Source organism: Esox lucius, chromosome 25 (assembly GCF_011004845.1).
Source record: "Esox lucius isolate fEsoLuc1 chromosome 25, fEsoLuc1.pri, whole genome shotgun sequence".
Classification (NCBI taxonomy): Eukaryota; Metazoa; Chordata; class Actinopteri; order Esociformes; family Esocidae; genus Esox; species Esox lucius.
In genome coordinates this window covers 15,600,380-15,619,271 of record NC_047593.1, presented here as the reverse complement: position 1 = coordinate 15,619,271, position 18,892 = coordinate 15,600,380, and positions in this window count along the sequence as shown.

Sequence of the window (18,892 nt, the reverse complement as noted above, 5' to 3'; positions counted from 1 at the left end):
AACAGGGGTGTGTGTGTGTGTGTCGTAGAGGACTCATTTTTAATCCTCCACAAGTTTTCATTACTTGCTCAATATTATGTATCTGAGAGAGAATTTTCACATTTACATTTGTCATTTAGCAGACCCTCTTATCCTGTGTGTGTGAGAGACCAAAGGTCCTCACCAAGACGATAAAACAAGGGAACCATGTAAAGTGAGGGCATTCAGGCCGGTCCTCACCAAGACGGTAAAACAAGGGAACCGTGTAAAGGGAGGGCATCCAGGCCGGTCCTTACCAAGACGGTAAAACAAGGGAACCGTGTAAAGGGAGGGCATTCAGGCCGGTCCTCACCAAGACGGTAAAACAAGGGAACCGTGTAAAGGGAGGACATCCAGGCCGGTCCTCACCAAGACGGTAAAACAAGGGAACCGTGTAAAGGGAGGGCATTCAGGCCGGTCCTCACCAAGACGGTAAAACAAGGGAACCGTGTAAAGGGAGGGCATCCAGGCCGGTCCTCACCAAGACGGTAAAACAAGGGAACCGTGTAAAGGGAGGGCATCCAGGCCGGTCCTCACCAAGACGGTAAAACAAGGGAACCGTGTAAAGGGAGGGCATCCAGGCCGGTCCTCACCAAGACGGTAAAACAAGGGAACCGTGTAAAGGGAGGGCATCCAGGCCGGTCCTCACCAAGACGGTAAAACAAGGGAACCGTGTAAAGGGAGGGCATCCAGGCCGGTCCTCACCAAGACGGTAAAACAAGGGAACCGTGTAAAGGGAGGGCATCCAGGCCGGTCCTCACCAAGACGGTAAAACAAGGGAACCGTGTAAAGGGAGGGCATCCAGGCCGGTCCTCACCAAGACGGTAAAACAAGGGAACCGTGTAAAGGGAGGGCATCCAGGCCGGTCCTCACCAAGACGGTAAAACAAGGGAACCGTGTAAAGGGAGGGCATCCAGGCCGGTCCTCACCAAGACGGTAAAACAAGGGAACCGTGTAAAGGGAGGGCATCCAGGCCGGTCCTCACCAAGACGGTAAAACAAGGGAACCGTGTAAAGGGAGGGCATCCAGGCCGGTCCTCACCAAGACGGTAAAACAAGGGAACCGTGTAAAGGGAGGGCATTCAGGCCGGTCCTCACCAAGACGGTAAAACAAGGGAACCGTGTAAAGGGAGGGCATTCAGGCCGGTCCTCACCAAGACGGTAAAACAAGGGAACCGTGTAAAGGGAGGGCATTCAGGCCGGTCCTCACCAAGACGGTAAAACAAGGGAACCGTGTAAAGGGAGGGCATTCAGGCCGGTCCTCACCAAGACGGTAAAACAAGGGTACTGTGTAAAGGGAAGCCAGAAGCTTTATCTGACTCTTTTTAAATGCAGGGTTACCATTTATTTTATTTTTTTTACAATAAACGTTAAAATTAGTTTGGGCATTAAGGGCTAGGTTTATTTCAGACATGGAGGTTACTGAGGTTTTGTTGGTTTGGTCTGTACATCAGGTTTGTTTTGGGTCAATGCTTCCATTGAAACGTGAAAATAGGGTGTGGCGGTGCCCACGCGCATGTGATCGTGCCTCTGCCCGCGCCGGTGTCTCTCTCTGCCCTGTATGCCTTGGCAGGGAGACCTTGTCGCTAGGGCAGGAGAAACCCCTACAGGAGCACAACTTGTGACTCACTAGGAGGGGGAGAGGGGGGAGGGAGAGAGGAGGCTGACAGAGAAGGGAGAGAGGAGGCCATTGGACAGCCAGGCTACACTGTTATGCTACCGTCTGCACACCCTGCCAAGTGGGGAAACGGACCTTCTCAAAATGGTGTTCAAGAAGAGAATACAAATGGCCGCGGTCAGCCGGACTGCCGGTCTAATGTGGTCCATTAATTCAAAGATGGGGATGAGTTTACAGTGGGTTTAGTCCCGTATTTACACCGTATGTTGCTGCTTTATTTAGAATGACCCCCCCCTCCCTCGCCTGCCTCCAGGCAGCCACTCAGAGGCCCTCGCCATCTTATCTGAGATTCTAGAGACAGGAAATGAGGGCCAAGGTGTCAAGAGCATGAGTTATGATGTCACACAGTTATTAGAGGTTTAATTAAGTTGTACGGCAGTGGGGTGACATCACAGCGCTAACTCGGAACAGCGACCAATGGCGTGTTTGCTCGGGGCTGACAGGAAAGGTCAGAAGCAAAGGTTTATCAAGCGAATAGATTAGTTTGACCTTTGCGTGACCCCTCATTTGAACATATTCATTATCGCCCCAGTCAAACAAAGGGTAATGAGGTATCTCGCATGCAAAATGGTTGTCTAGCTGCCAGGAGACACTGGATCATGCGGTCGTTGTATTGATCTTCGGATAAGGAGTTTTTCTGAGCAATCTTATTCTCACTCCCAACGCAAAACAAAACACCATCAGACACCTCGCCTGCATTCCTGTACATCTCATTGAGAGGTTACATTTTGTTCAACTCTGGTCTCACATTACTGCTTATTACCTACGGCTCTGTGGGGTTTTTTTCTCACCAGGAGTGTCAAATGTTTAATCTTGGTCGAATACATGCTTGCGGATGTGGGGATAGGTTCTACTTTGACTGGATTTCGTAAATTAGCTGCTAATGAAAAAGACTAGGGCATTTTTATTTGTGACTATAGCGTTCAAATCTAGCATATTAATATCATTTGGGGAAGGATATCAGATCCTTCCCCAAATGGCACCCTATTGCCCACACAGTGCCCCCCTATACATCATTTGGGACACACCAGCAGAGTGAAATCAGATGGGAGGAGTTTCAGCCGCTAATAACAAGAATGTCGAGTGTTGAAAGAAAAGCCCCTAAGGTTAAAGGGAGAGATTGAAAGACTGTTGGTGGACGGGCAGAGCCGGCAGTCACAGCGTGCCAGGACTGCAGAAGACTGGAAGAGACATGGTGCGCAATGTAGTTCAGCATGCTGAGGTAGGCACAAAAAAAACAACACAACAACACTCCTGCCCAAAACGCAAGCTTCTGGCTGAGGCAGGCTGCAGAAATCTGCCAAGTGTAACAGCATCATTTACAGTACCAGTCAAAAGTTTGGACATGCTTACCTGGAATGTGTTACTCTTTTGGGTGGTACTGTACCTTAGAGGCAAATATTAAAGATGCAATCCGCAGTTTCTGGGCCACTGGTTGCTAAAGTGGTGCTGTCGAGCAAAAGAGGGTCCCAGTCCAGTGCTCTTGGAGTGTTGTTGACAAGAGCCTCTGTAGCAGTTGTACCACAGACGAGCCCCACAAACTTTGAGGTGCAGCAGCTCTTTCAATATTACTATAAAAACACACCACTCATCCTTTGAAGCCGTAACACGCAGATCTCCTCGTGTGTTTTATTTTTATAATGTATAATTAAGGCCGGTCTGGTCATTGGCAGAACGCAATACCAATGAAGAAGACTACATGATTCATGATAACAACACTGGCTTCAGGCCATTTGAATTAAAGTGCATGTTAATGTGGCAGCTTGACAGGTCTGATCAAAGGGCCTCCACGCCAGATGTGAAATTTGCGTTTGAAGTGTTGAGGGCAGGAGAGTTCAGTGGTTGATGTCTGTCTGCCAGTGTCCAAGAACCAAAATGTCCTCCCTCCAACAGAGCCAGTGATGTTGGATCAGTGTATAGAGCTAGAAATGTAGAATAAGTTTACAGAGCTGGTGATATATTGACATAGGATCAGTGTATTAAGCTAGTGATGTAGTGATATAGGATCAGTGTATAGAGCTGGTTATATAATGATATAAGTTCAGTGTATAGAGCCAGTGATACAGGATTACTATAGAGCTGGTGATATAATGATACAGGATCGGTGTATAGTGATGTAGGATCAGCGTCTGGAACGAGTGATGCAGGATGTGTGTATGGTGATGTACGATCAGTGTATAAAGCTATTGAAGTAGGATAAGTGTAGTGATGTAGGATCAGCATATAGGGCGTTATGTAGGATCCTTGTATAGAGCTAGAGATGTAGGATCAGTGTATAGAGCTAGTGATAAAGGATCAGTGTATAGTGATATAGGTTATGGAGCTATAGAGCTAGTGATGTAGGTTATAGGGCTAGTAATGTAGGTCAAGTGTATAACGATGTATGATCAGTGTATAAAGCTATTGATGTAGGATAAGTGTTGAGCGAAGTAGGATCAGCGTAGAGTTAGTTATGTTGATCATTGTAATGCACTAGTGATGTAGGATCAATGTAGTGATATAGGTTATGGAGCTATAGAGCTAGTGATGTAGGTTAAGTGTATAATGATGTACTATCAGTATGCTCACCAATCAACAAAGACACAGGGAAACCTCTAAGAGAAGAGCTGAATGGATGGACAAAGATCAGTAGAGGATTATGGATCTGGATTGAAATGGGAGGCAGCAAAAAATAAAAAATAAATAAAAACATCATACATGAGCCTCGACCGGTGACTTCCGTCAGAGTACTTCGGCTGTACGTACACATCACAGGTTAGCATCAGGTGATGAGAGAGACACTGAGACTCAGAAGGACATCCTGGCTTGGCTGCACACAGCGTTTGATGTTGTGCCTGCCAATGCACCAATTGGACGACGGCCTCAACGCGTTCCCACGCACAGTTACTGCCACACGCATTCAGGGAGACACCTCCTACTCATTCCCCATCTCCACGTGAATGGAGCTGTGTACTCCGTAACCAAGTCTCTCTCTCTCTCTCACATTTTCTAATGCTCGAGTCACGTTTCAAGCTTGTGTAGTTGAATCTTCTTTACATTCTCATAAACACCCTACACATCAGGGAAGTGCGCCAGTTAAGTTCCATCCAGCAGGCTCCTCTCTCGCACGTCTCTCAATCACGGTTCTCCCCTTAGACGTAATTGATTAATTAAAGGGGTTGATTGGCCGGTGACTTCATTCCCCCAATCAGCCGCGCAAACAGATTTCAATCAGACACTAATTGAAGGGTAATAATGAACTTCAACAGAGCTGGATAAATGCTGCGTTCCCCTTGGTGTTTGGCCAGAGATTTATTCAACCTCAGAAGCTAATAGACTCAATGCATTGGTATTGCGTATCAGAAGCTAATAAACTCAAAGTACTTTTAAGACTTTCCAGTAAGGACAACATCGACAACAAAACCATGAATAGTGAGTCTAAGACCGCATTCCGCAGGGTTACGTCCTGAATTTGAAACAAAGGAAACTAGGATGAGGTGGGAAACTGAGGAGTTTTGAAGAAAGGAAAAACATACATCTAAGGAAAACAAGCACAACAAATGTGGCAGGCCCGCACATTTACATGTCACATACAGTTGTATTTTACCTTATTTTTCTGATTGGCTGTGGGCTTTGTATTTCCTCAGTGGGTCAACATTTGACATTTCCACAGGTCTGTGTGTAGCAAGCAATCGAGAGTTGCTTGCTCATTATCTAGACCATGTGTGCTACAGGTAGGGACACATTTAAGAACAACTCATTCTTTTTCAACAAACCTCTCGTTGGTTTTCTGAGTGACTGGTTAATTTCAGAGGTTCGTTTGACCCACTGGGGCCGCAATGAAATCTACCATAGGATTATAACATGCTCCACAAACCCCGGGGATTCCGAAGCGCGTGCTCCAACCAAATGTGGTACTATTTTCAAGCAGAGCAACGGGTCACACCCCAGAGAGGAAGGATCGCCAACGGCACAATATTTCATTGAAATCACCAAACTATTGAATGTTGTCAATGACGGACGCAGCATTGTGGACCCCAAACACACACTCAGTGGCGGTTTCCCTGACCCGTTAGCTCCTTAGACATCAACGGAGCGGCGCTTGAATGCAGTAGTATTAATGCCTCAAAGGGTTCAAGAGTCGGACACGTGTCTGACTCCGCACTAGATGGGTGAACCCAACAGAGACTGACTACGCCGACTAGGCTTACCAGCTTTAAAAACAACACAGCTGTTTACTGTGGAACTGTATTCTGTGAAGTGTGGTAAATCGATGGAAATCGTACTAAGGCATCCACGGGGCGCAGAGGTAAGGTGCTATTTTTATCACCAAGCTGACCGCCAGAGTCTAGGATCACACGTTGACTAGGCTGCAGAATGACCAGCCTTGCCCGGCGAGAAGGTAGGAATTGTCAGCAGGGCTTTCTTAATCCTGGCTGCTGTGGTTTTAACACTCTGGAGGTTGTCAATTAATTCCGTCCAACATCTAGTCTGGTTGTGGCTGCCACCTGACCTCTCAAGTCTCAATAAATAAATTGTGTCTTTGTGCCAGGGATCGGGTTGCCTAGGCCCCTGCCTTCGACTGCCGCCCGATCCTCTACGCACCGGTGGTGGAGAGTGCCTGCCTCAAGTGGAGGAGTTTAAGTATCTAGGGGTCCTGTTCACGAGTGAGGGAAGGATGGAACGGGAGATTGACAGACGGATCGGTGCAGCTTCTGCAGTAATGCGGTCAATGTATCGGTCTGTCGTGGTGAAGAAAGAGCTGAGCCGCAAGGCGAAGCTCTCGATTTACCGGTCAATCTACGTTCCTACTCTCACCTATGGTCATGAGCTTTGGGTCATGACCGAAAGGACAAGATCCCGGATACAGGCGGCCGAAATGAGCTTTCTCCGCAGGGTGGCTGGGCGATCCCTTAGATATAGAGTGAGAAGCTCGGTCACCCGGGAGGAGCTCAGAGTAGAGCGGCTGCTCCTCCACATCGAGAGGGGTCAGCTGAGGTGGCTTGGGCATCTGTTTCGGATGCCTCCGGAACGCCTTCCTGGGAAGGCGTTCCGGTCCCGTCCCACCGGGAGGAGACCCCGGGGAAGACCTAGGACACGCTGGAGGGACTATGTCTCCCGGCTGGCCTGGGAACGCCTCGGTGTCCCCCCGGAAGAGCTGGAGGAAGTGTCTGGGGAGAGGGAAGTCTGGGCATCTCTGCTTAGACTGCTGCCCCCGCGACCCGGCCCCGGATGAAGCGGAAGAAGATGTATGTATGTTTTTGTGCCTAGAAGTCTGTCAGCAGTGAAGCCTTCACTACGGTGAGCGAGAATCATGACTGTTTCGGTTCATCATTTGCCAGCCAGGGTCCATTACTGAATCAAATCCGTCTAAAGATAGTTTTTACCAGAGGAGTACCTAGCACAAGATTCACGAAAAACAAATGAATACCTTGTATAGGTCTTGTTGCCAGGTGACAGACATTTCAACTGCAGTACCAGCTCAGTGAAAAGACTACTAGATATTAACTGTAGGGTTTTTTACCCACCAAAGCACCAACTCCTCAGACAACTGGTCAAGTGGCTACAAATCTAATTGAACTCATTTGTTTTCAACATTCGAACTGGCAAGGAAACTTTCCAAGTTTTTGCGGTGCTTTGTTTTAGACTGGAAACCAATAATTGGTATTAAAATCTGATTTATTATCTCCAGCACTGAGACAATAACTGGAAAAACATGCATTTTGTCTAAACCAGTCTGTATTCTCAGTCTTTGAGCGAGGCACAGAGATAACTTTATCTCTGTTCAATACACATTTAATAAAAAGAGAAAGCTTATATTTATATTTCCCTGGTTTTCTGGGCATGTAATTAGTTTCCATCTATTGTGTGCCGCTAAGGTAATAGGCGAAAAAAACAACACATTAATTTTGCATTAAGCCAAAGAAGGCTGTTGAGGAATTCTCATTTATCAACAGATCCACAGACAGAATGAACAAGATTCAGCCCCAGATGGGAATTTAATGCCTGTTCGGTATATGGGCTGTTTTTCATAGTGTTGCTATGTGTATGCTGTGGAGACAGATGACAGATCATAATTTGCTCAGCCTTTTGTGGCAGGAACTGCACTTGCCGTGTATTCGAACTTTAAAAAGGTTTCTAAAGATAGAAATTTACTCTTTAAAATGTCCGGATTGATTTGCCTGAACCAAAATGTGTCAACCCCTCCAAGGGCCTTTTCATTAAAAAAATGCATATGTCCAGGGATTCACAAGGACCGTCTTCATAACACCAAGCTGAGCTCTCCACCACAGAGCAGGTTCAAGCCTGACAGTGCTGCTAGCTGTGGTATTGTTTTCCTGCTTGTCAATCTGGGTCAGGTTCAGACACCGCATCTGTAGACAGAATTTATGGAGGGTTCTGAAAACAAGTACCTAAACATGAACCCACCAAGTGCCCAACCACCACAGTCCCGTTTGTTCAGAGACACAGAGCACCCTGATAACCGGGACATGTGAACCTCTAGCATGGAGACAGAATATGTATGTGAAGATTGAATGACCATTTCCCCAGCCTGGACTCTGAAGTGGCAACTTTGCTATTCTCTTCTTCTTGCCTGCTGCATTTTCCAAGAATGATAAGTGGTAATGTGGTGCTATAAAAGTATTTCTGAGCAGCTGCTTCATAGAAAGGGTGGGGGCAGGCAGGCATACAGGCAGGCAGACAATCACTCGGCACTCGGTTGATGGCTGTATCTCTTCAAATGTATTTTCTGTTGATTACCTACAGTATCCAGAGCGGTGTTGGTGCGTGCGCGTGCGTGCGTGCGTGCGTGCACGCTTGCTCATTTGTAAACGGGATGCATCTCTGACGCATGAGTAAGGCCAAGCATGACAGAGCTTGTTGAAAAATGAGGAGCCTTGAAAGTTGAAATAAAAACTGTGCGTATGTTCGCGCGTGTGGGCAAGTGTGTTTGAGGGTCTTATGTATGTGACGGGGGTGTGTGTGTGTGTGTGTTTCTGATGTGCTGGGTCGATAAGGAACAGTAATCGGCCGAAGTGAGGCATAAACACACTGGCCTTTATAGAAGAGATAGCCATGCACTGTACATTATGAAATTAGATAAACTGTCTTTCAGTGACACCATTTGTCAGCCATTTCCCAGGGCTAAGCAGACAAGGCAGCGTAAAGGCGTGTGTTCAGGTGGCCGGCCTGAGAACACATCTACTTTGACCTCGGGCCGTGCTTCAATAGGGTCTTGTTGAATGGGTACACCAACAAGCGTTTCCGTAGCGCAGCACAGTCATTGTTATGGCAACTCACCAGCGTGGGGCACTTCAGTCTTAACAGCCAAATAGCCCCGTTGGAGTTTCTTCCACATGTGGCTTCGGTCGCCATTTTATTTTCGCCTTAATTGAAAATAATGACACCCCCCGGCATCGACTGAACAGAGGACTTGGACTTTCTCTGAAGGGACGTTTTTCTGTGTGTCTTGAACCTGCCACCGCTACTTTTATAGCGCCAGATAGCCAGTCCGGGAATAACCGGAAAAAGATTGCACGCTGTGGCTATAATGAGATGGCGTTGTGGATGGGAGAGAGGGAGGATGTGGAGACGGCCACAAAAGGACACCCTCTCATTGGAAAGAGTTAAACAGACGTTGAATGTTCAACACAGGAGAGGCTCCACGCAGACTGCCTTTGGAAGCGGAGCATTTCTACCAGAGATTAGTGACGACAGGAAATAACAGGGTTTTATTGCAATGAGTACCCTGCACTGAGAAAGTGCAGTCATTCATTTGGCCTGGGGAGATTAAGAATTCAGATGATTTCTAAGGCCGAGTGCAAATGATCTTACATCATACTTGCATGTTATTGGCTTGCATCCGTTGCCTTTCATTGGTGATACATGGAAATCATTGTAGTCACCCTCATCTTGATAAACATGAGAAACCTTGAAGTTCTCCTGCAATTTACCCTCTGCCATGCATAGAGATTTTTGTTGTTCTGAAGTCCGTTTTCAGCAAGTGCTAAGATACTGTGCATTTTGTAATGGCCGGGAAGGGAACATTAAACAATATTATAACCTATTTCAAGTAAGTGTTTTTTTATTTTCCCAATGGGCAGAGAGAAAAAAATGGTGCCCCCTAAATTCTACACGTTTTGTCATGAACCCGAGAGAATATATGTGCGTGTATGTACAGAGTTTGGGGTCACTTAGAAATCTCCTTGTTTTTGAAAGAAAAGCAAATCTTTTGATTTTTGATTGATAATGTTTTGATTGATAATGTTTTGATTGATAATGTTGTAAACAACTATTGTAGCTGGACGCGGCGTACCGAGGCCCATTATCAGCAACCATCAGCCCTGTGTTCCAGTGGCACATTGTGTTTGCTGATCCAAGTTTATAAATTGAAAAAGCTAATTGATCATTAGAAAACCCTTTTGCAATTATGTTAGCACAGCCGAAAACTGTGTGGATTAAAGAAGTAATAAAACTGGCCTTTAAACATGAGTATCTGGGGCATCTGCAACTGTGGGTTCAATGACATGGTCAAAATGGCCAGAAACAAATAACTTTCTTCTGAAACAAGTTAATCTATTTTTGTTCTGAGAAATGACAGCTATCCCATACAAGAAATTTAGAAGAAACTGAAGATCTCGTACAACGCTGTGTACTACTCCCTTCACAGAACAGCGCAAACTGTCTCTAACCAGAATAAAGAGAGGAGTGGGAGGCCCCAGTGCACAACTGAGTAAGAGGAATAAATACAATCTAGTGTCTAATTTGAGAAACAGACGTTTCAGGTCCTCAACTGGCAGCTTCATTAACAGTCTCAACATCAGCAATGAAGAGGCGACCCTGGGATGCTGGCTTTCTGGGAACAGTTGCAAAGAAAAAGTAATATGTCAGACTGGCCAATGAAAAGAAAAAAATTAAGATAGGCAGAAGAAAATTGGGAAAAAAAGTGTTGGACAAACAAATCTAAGTTTGAGGTGTTCTGATCACATTAACTTTCATGAGACTTAAACCATAAGAGAAGATGCTGGAGTGCTTGATGCCATGTGTCAACCATGGTGGAGTCAATGTTATGGTCTGGGGCTTTGGTGGGGGTGAAGTGGGAGATTTGCACAAGGTCAAAGGGATCTTGAAGAAGGAAGGCTATCGCTCCATTTTGCAACGCCATGCCACACCCTGTGGACGGCGTTTGATAGGACCCAATGACCCAAAGCACAGCTACAAACTATGCAAGAATTATTTAGGGAAGAAGCAGTCAGCTGGTCTGTCTGTAATGGAGTGGCTTGACCGTATGGTATGTAAGAAGTGCCAATCCAAGCCAATCCAACTTGTGGGATGTGCTACAGGAAGAATGGGGTGACATCTCTTCAGATTACTTCAACAAACTGACAACTAGAATGCCAAAGGTCTGCAAGGCTGTAATTGCTGCAAATGGTGACATGAGTTTGAAGGACACATTATTTCAATTAAAAAAACATTATTTCTAACCTTAATTACTATATTTCCTACTCATTTCCTATTCAAACTCATTTCATGTATGTGTGTAAAACAAATAAATTAGGTGACACCAAACATTTGAATGGTAGTGCATGTATAAATACTGGTTTGTTTTACAGTGAACCTTCTGCCATTACAACCATTTGGCCATGACTTATGTCATTATGATATCTATGTGAAAATGACTAACAAAATGAATGGGTCCGCTGAAGGTCACAGCCTCCTGGAAAATGTCCTGCGAGTCCAAATGGTTTCTGGCTACACATTCAGATGGCTGGCCTGAGTAACTATCGATCTTTAGAAAAATGTATCTGACATGGCTAATTGAGTGACTGTCAGGAACAGTCTTGACACTCACTGACATACTGCTTGCCCTCAATAGTTGAGACCCTGGCTGATTTCCCAAAAATATATATTTAAAGGAATAAATACAATAACTGGTTCAGAGGTCCCGAGGGAGCCAAGAGACCAGGTGTCTTTTGGGCTCATGCGATCCTCATTCATTATTCTTTACATAAAATCACAAATGATTATTAAAATGAATTTTTTAGGACGAGGGTTGAATTTGTGGAAAATATATCTACACATCTCTAATACTATATTCCAGAAATTAAATTCCACAAATAAAAAGACTCAGTGAGACACTGTGGCCATACATACATTACACCCCAAGGGACAAGCGGACAAGAAGCTGCTCCTCCGCCAAGCTGCCCAAGTCAGAGGTCAAGAACCCCTCCACACGTGGATGGAGTGTCTTCCGGGGAGGACGTGTGTGTCTCATTTAAAAGACTAAAGGAGGGACACCTGTCACCAATATGGACAGAACTGGGACAGGGAACTAGCTCTGCTAAATCTGAGGTCAACAACAGGTCGGCGGATGTTAGAACCCCCAGGCTGAACACCATAGCCCGGGGTTCCAGCTCCACCGCGCCGCTGGTTAACGAGTGGCCGGGAAGCCCCAATGGGCAGTGCTAATTGGACAGCAATGCCTTGTGGGGGATGAGCGTCGTCAGCGGGTACTTCCTGCTCTCACCTTCCTCTTTAGCGACTCTCTCAAAGCCCCATGGACGGTAACAGCAGACAGGACAGTGAAGTCTGGATGCAGGTCAGAAATTACATTTGTCAGATGCACCGTAATTGAAAAGAACCAGAGCCAAATCCATTCCCACTGGGCCACCTTTTGTCATAGACAGGAACCCCTGACTTGAAACCATCAGGGAGTACACGCGCGTTTGGCCCTGTTAATCGTTTTTTTACAAAACAGCCTGGTTCAGGTCACGTGTTGAAAGCCGCTGAATGAATAACACATTATTTGCCTTGTTGCAGGCCTTGGACCAGTCAGTAAACAAGCCACAGCGAGTTTCTCCCTAACCCCACAAATGACATTGTTTTAAACCGGATCGACGTGTAGTACACCAGGAATTGTTCAAATGTTAGCTAGGCAAGAGGTTTGAAATGCGGGTCATGTTTGGGCTGATCCACCTTACCTGTGGACAAAATTCAAGTACAGAATAATAAGCAAAAAAATAAACAAAAGGGCACTGTCTACGTTTGGAATATTTCATAGCTTGTGAATGACTAACAATACACATTACTCGCCAGTTTAGGGGTTCCCATCCAAATCAGTGCTCTGATGACAGTTTAAATCAATGTTAGGGACTTACCCAAGCTTTTGTCTTATACTGCCTCCCCGTTCCTGTCACCCTGTTATTCAATATTGTTAAACCCCTGTCTAGACAAACTGTAGACTGTTGCATCTCTAGCAATTTGCCCTATAGAACTGCTAGGCTAGCACTGATGCCTAATTAGGCCCCTAAAGTGGACCACAATGGCAGGCCCAACTAAAAGCCCCTGCTGATGCTTTTCTCTCTGAAATTGCCGTCATTAGTAGTCGGAGAGGTTCTCTGCTTCCTGTCGGTCTGTCTGGCCCGGTTTCTCTCCACGGGCCCTACTGCGCTGGCATCTCTGTTTTAAACTCTTGATTATGCTTCCTTGTCTGAAATCTTCCTCCCGTTCTGTCTCTCTCTGGTTGTCTGTCTAGCTGTTTCACGGTGCTTCCCAACCACCCTGTTGTAATTCTCTCTCATCCCAGTCTCTCAATCTCTCTTATTCTCTCCATTTATCTCTGTTCGTCCCTTTCCCATCTCTGCCTCTCGCTTGGTAACCACTAGTCTCTCTCTTTCCATCTCCCTCTGTCTCCATCTTTCCTCCCTCGCCAGTCGAGGGCTCTGATTGGCAGGTAATTATCAAAAGGGTGACAGGGGCCTAATTCAGGAGTTCAAAGATCATTGTGGCAAATAACTGTCATTCCTACTGATGGTTTATACTGCAGGTAGAATCTCCTGTTCCAAAGTTCGGTCAGTGGGCTACCTATCCACTCTGTTCCAAGTGCACTTGTTCTCCGATAGAAGTATAGCTCAATACGTTAGTGACGTCAGAAAGACGTGTTTGGGATACTTATATCTGGACAGAGGAGAGAAAATAGGTTGTACTCCCAAGAATGAGACTTAATAACTGTTATTAACGGAGGCTCAGCCAAGTAATAGGAGATTTGAAAACCAATTTTAGTACTATGTGAAGAGGTTCTTTGCAGGCACAAAACACCATCCAGACTCCAGACCAGACTGACAAGACAATATGATGTCATGTCAAGAAAAGACAAAGACAAGCTACCTGAAAGCTGGATGAGTGCATGGCACAACATCACATTAGATACAAATAACACTTACGAACAAACTCTAAGTACTTCTGCTTTCAAAGATTATTGTATAATTTCTGACTCAAGAAAATTACGTTGAAAAGTTTACTTTCCAATTGCGTTTCTGAAATGGATATTTAGCAGATGGTACTATCCAAATCAAATTCTCGGAGAGTACATTGTCAGTTTCATGCATATTATAGTTAACTGATGGAACCATTAGACCCAGCTAGTGTTCCTGAAAAAGACACAGTTCCCACTGAAGTGCAACAGAAGTCTGAGGCTCCGACACAGTTGGAATGAACTTGGGCAAATGCTGAAGGCTGTCAGTGACAGCTCACGGTTTGTTTCTGAGAATTGTTGGGGTCCATTACAGTCAGGAAATTCTCTACAGAGCACAAGAAAGAATGCAAGCTTGTAGGTTGTACGTCAGACTTTGAAGTCATTCGGAAATCATCAGAATGTGGCCCTGAGTGATTCATGAAATGAAAACATTCACAACTCAAACACCAACTTCCCTGAGTTGTCTCCTAAACCCGACTCACCGCAGCCTGACTCAACTACAATATTCCCCCTTCGTACATCAGTCTGTTAGGATATTATTATTGTTACATGGATTCAGAATTCCTTTCCTGCTTCCCCCAGCAGTGTTTTATCATACGTGGCCTTGAGGAGTTACGAAACGGTAGCCTCCCTCCATTTATCAGCTTCACAAGCCTCTCATTTGAGGTCCAGCATAAATGATGCAGGGCAGTGGGAGTGACGCACGCAGACAGAAATACAGCGCCGAGGTTTTCCACCGCGAGACTGACGTCGGGCGTGCGCCCGTGCACGCTCATCCTCACGCTGCCAACACGGCTGAGTCACGGACCAGGCCCGCCACACGCGTGACGTCCGTCTCCCTCCACGAAAACCTGCTCTTCCAGAGAGAGAGAAAAAAACGAAACAAAAAAACTCCTAAAGGCAGAGGCCAGTTTTAGAACCATCAAATCAGTTAGTCGTAGGTGAAGACAAGAAGATTGTGACACGCCGACATTTAAGTACAATGTACTGCGTCGTTAAATTGCGCAAACGCTGTTAAGGGATTTTATTTTGCTAATACATGGTTTCTATGCCAAAGTTCAAGGAATCTACAGCATCTCGGCAGGGTAGTCTGACAGTGACTACAGGCCTGTGCGGCAAGATGTATGCCATCCCAAATCTCTCCAGTCAGACCTTCAGACAGACAATCAGACAGACAAACAGACAGGGTGTGGTTAAGAGAACCACCAGGCAATTCTCCAGAACATTCTGTGCTAATCGGGCATCTCTGTTTGTTACCTGCTTGTTATGTGGAATAGACAGACATGACCATGAATGAAAACATTACCTTGAACAGTTATTGATTATAGAGGAAACTAGGGTTTTAGGCACTGAGGGAAACATTATTTCTGGTCTACACTTGTACAGTTCATTGCAGAAGTTATACTGTATATTTAGTATTATAATGGAGTTGTAAAACGTGCCTGGAGTACTAGTAGCACGCTTCTGGTGGACCAGTAGCACGCTTCTGGTGGACCAGTAGCACGCTTCTGGTGGACCAGTAGCACGCTTCTGGTGGACCAGTAGCACGCTTCTGGTGGACCAGTAGCACGCTTCTGGTGGACCAGTAGCACGCTTCTGGTGGACCAGTAGCACGTTTCTGGTGGACCAGTAGCACGTTTCTGGTGGACCAGTAACACGCTTCTGGTGGACCAGTAACACGCTTCTGGTGGACCAGTAACACGCTTCTGGTGGACCAGTAACACGCTTCTGGTGGACCAGTAACACGCTTCTGGTGGACCAGTAACACGCTTCTGGTGGACCAGTAACACGCTTCTGGTGGACCAGTAACACGTTTCTGGTGGACCAGTAACACGTTTCTGGTGGACTAGTAACACGTTTCTGGTGAGGTGCCCTTAACAGCGAAAGCAGAAATGGGGCAACGGAGTTACCATCTGAGTCTGTCATCCCTTTCTGTCCTCGCCCGAAAACGCAAAAGAATGACAAATTCCCTAAGAAATGATCCCTCAACCTCTGGTTCACGTTGTGCCAATTAAAACACAGCAGGAGATGATGATGATGATGCATAACCTGCTTGGACGCATCATCAAGAAGTGCCACCTGATTGATATGCACCTACAGTCTCCGTGCAGTCTGCTGCTACCGCAGAGAACAGGAGCATGGAACCAGAACAGAGGGAGAGAGGGAGAGAGACTGAAGGAGGGAGGGAGAGACGGATAGGGAGACAAAGAGGGGGATGGAGACAGAGACTGAGGGGGAGAGGGACTGAGGGGGAGAGGGACTGAGGGGGAGAGAGTCGGAGAGGGAGAAAGCTCCTAAAATACCTGCCACTTTCTGATGGAGAAAACGAAAACAAATGAGGAAAAAATAAATAATTAAATACAGATGTCAATCTAACACGACAAAGTAACTAACAGAAAAGGCTGAGGAAAAGCTGGATCTATGTGCTCAACCTTTTGTTAGTGCTCAAGATAGTTGGTAAATGAACATTAGGAGATCAATTAAGTAGGATCAGCTTTAAATGGAAAATAAATGAAACACTGAAAACATTAGAAGTGCTGGTAAGCCTGATCCCAAAGTGTATTTACAGGTATATATGTAGTGTGTATTAACTTGTTAGATAGTTGTTAACACTGAAACACAGTGCTTTCACAGAGCTGGAGCACTTGCACTGCAGTGCAGTGGACTGTGACATGACATAATGCAGTGTGGTGGACTATGACATAATAGTGCCTTTATGGTCACGCCACAACTACCAGACCACTGACAAATTAAAACTATCTGAAAACATTATATAATCCACCCCTAAATTTCAAACCACCGCCTATATTTATTGTAGTATAGACACTCAAACCCTTACTGCTTCAGTGGACAAAAAAAGAGAGAGAGAGAAAGAGAGACCCTGTGGGAGGATCCCTTAAAGAACCCATTTGGTTTTCACATTAATTATTTTAGGTTTGGAATAGAAACACGAAATGGAAGGCGAAAAGGTAGGCCTGAAAGGACAGCAAATGAAATCACTCCAGATTGCACCTTGTTTTTCCTGATATCTAAATCCAACGCTATTGATCTGCAATTGATGTATAGCACATGCTTGGGACAGTGTGTTGTGTTGAATACGTTTCCTTAGTGATGGGAGGGAAAGGTTAAGTGAATCAAGCACAGGTTGGTAGTCGGGATGGTGTTTGGCAGCACCATTTGATCTGTGGCAGGGAGTGAGTGCGTATCCCGGGAGACAGCCGGCGTCCCAACCAACAGCCTATTCCCTATATAGTGCACCGCCTTCATCAGCGACCCCTTTGATTGGTGGAAAGCAAGGCACTACGAAGGGAAGAAGGTGTGTCGGTTGTGAGGCCCGGAGGGTTTGGAACACAGCCATCCCTTCCTGGATAAGGCCGTTTACTGGGCTCCCTCGCTCTAAAGGTCAGAGCTGCTGTTGTACTGCTGAGAAGTGCACAAATAAAGACGCGGTGTTACACAGCGTGCGGTTAGCTGAAGTCTGTCCAGAGTGGACTTCCTGGGATGTTACTCGGAGGGGATTTTTGCAGTTTGACTTGGGAGAGATTAGGTGGTTTTATTGCTTCTGGGGAATCCACCATACTGTAGCTTTCGCTCTCTGACTGTCATCCAGGCTTTCACACGTTGTCCTTCACACCCAGTCACATTTTCATGTCATACTTCCGTATTCTCGCTGCCTCTCTCTCACACACACACCACGGTCCATAACTGTTTCTGCCATGCCGTCACAACTCCATCACCACAGTACGACATAAACAGGCTTATCTTTTAGCTTTTTAAACCTGACAAAGAGCCAGACATGACAGCAGATCTGGGCCTGATCAACACAACAATAACACCTGACCACCATTTAAAAATCATTAATCTGAGGCATTTTGGGTTAACGAGACCAATTAACTAACTGGGCGGCAACGTTAAAAGGCGGCCCTCCTGACGGAGAGATGAATAAATGAAGAAAAGGAACCAAAGGGAGTAGGAGAAGAGCAGATGTGTGGAGCCGGCTTTGATTCATCCATTCTTATCCCTGTGTGTGTGTACACACACACACACACACACACACACACACTATTGCATTGCATCCATTCAAGGAGACCGTTAATGATGACGACGACTTTGTTGAGGGTTGCAAGTGAGGCTGCTCCAAACATCTGGGGGGCAGGAGGCTTTCCTGGTTGAAGCGGAGGGTGGGAGTGGCTACACTGACCTGCGGTGCTGGTAAGAGGTCTGGTGTGCCGTCCGCTAATTGAATGAACCATGTAGAGGCCCAACCGCCTGACCCACAGCCCGCTAACTGACATTTATCTCACTCACAGAGACACGCGCTGCTGCCAAGCTTTCCCTATCAGAGAACGTGCAGATCCAGACGGGATCCCGTCCAAAACGTCCTGAAGACAGCCAAGCCGGGTCCAATACGTGGGCCAGGTTTTAATGAGAGGAGTCTTCCCAAACCCACTATCCCCACATTCTCTGTTTACCAAAATATTTCTCCATCAATATGTTACCTGTTTTCTGCCTGTCTGCCTCTCCCTCTTCTGTTCGATCTCTCAAGCGCTCTTTTTCCTTTCTCCTGGCCTACGCTACGATCACTTTCCAAATAAAGCAATGCATCAACTAAAAGATCTAGGCGTTGGTCCAAGTTCACAAACAGTGGAAAAATATTCATGCTCAATTAAATTATCTCAATGTTTTTAAATATTGTTGTGAAATAGTGTTTCTGTAAAATGTACATTTCTAAGTGGCACAGTCAACAGGGCTGTGACACCATGTTCTGTTCAGTGTTTGTCTTTGTCTTTTAAAGATCCATGCTCTTTAATTAAAGCCTCAAGACGTCACATTCATTTTCTACTTTGTCTACTTGATCCAGCACATATGAAAGACATATATGATCAGTGCTCATAGTTGATAATGTAATGTTGGTTAAACATAAACATGTCATTCTGTTTCACAAACTGCAACATTGTTTTG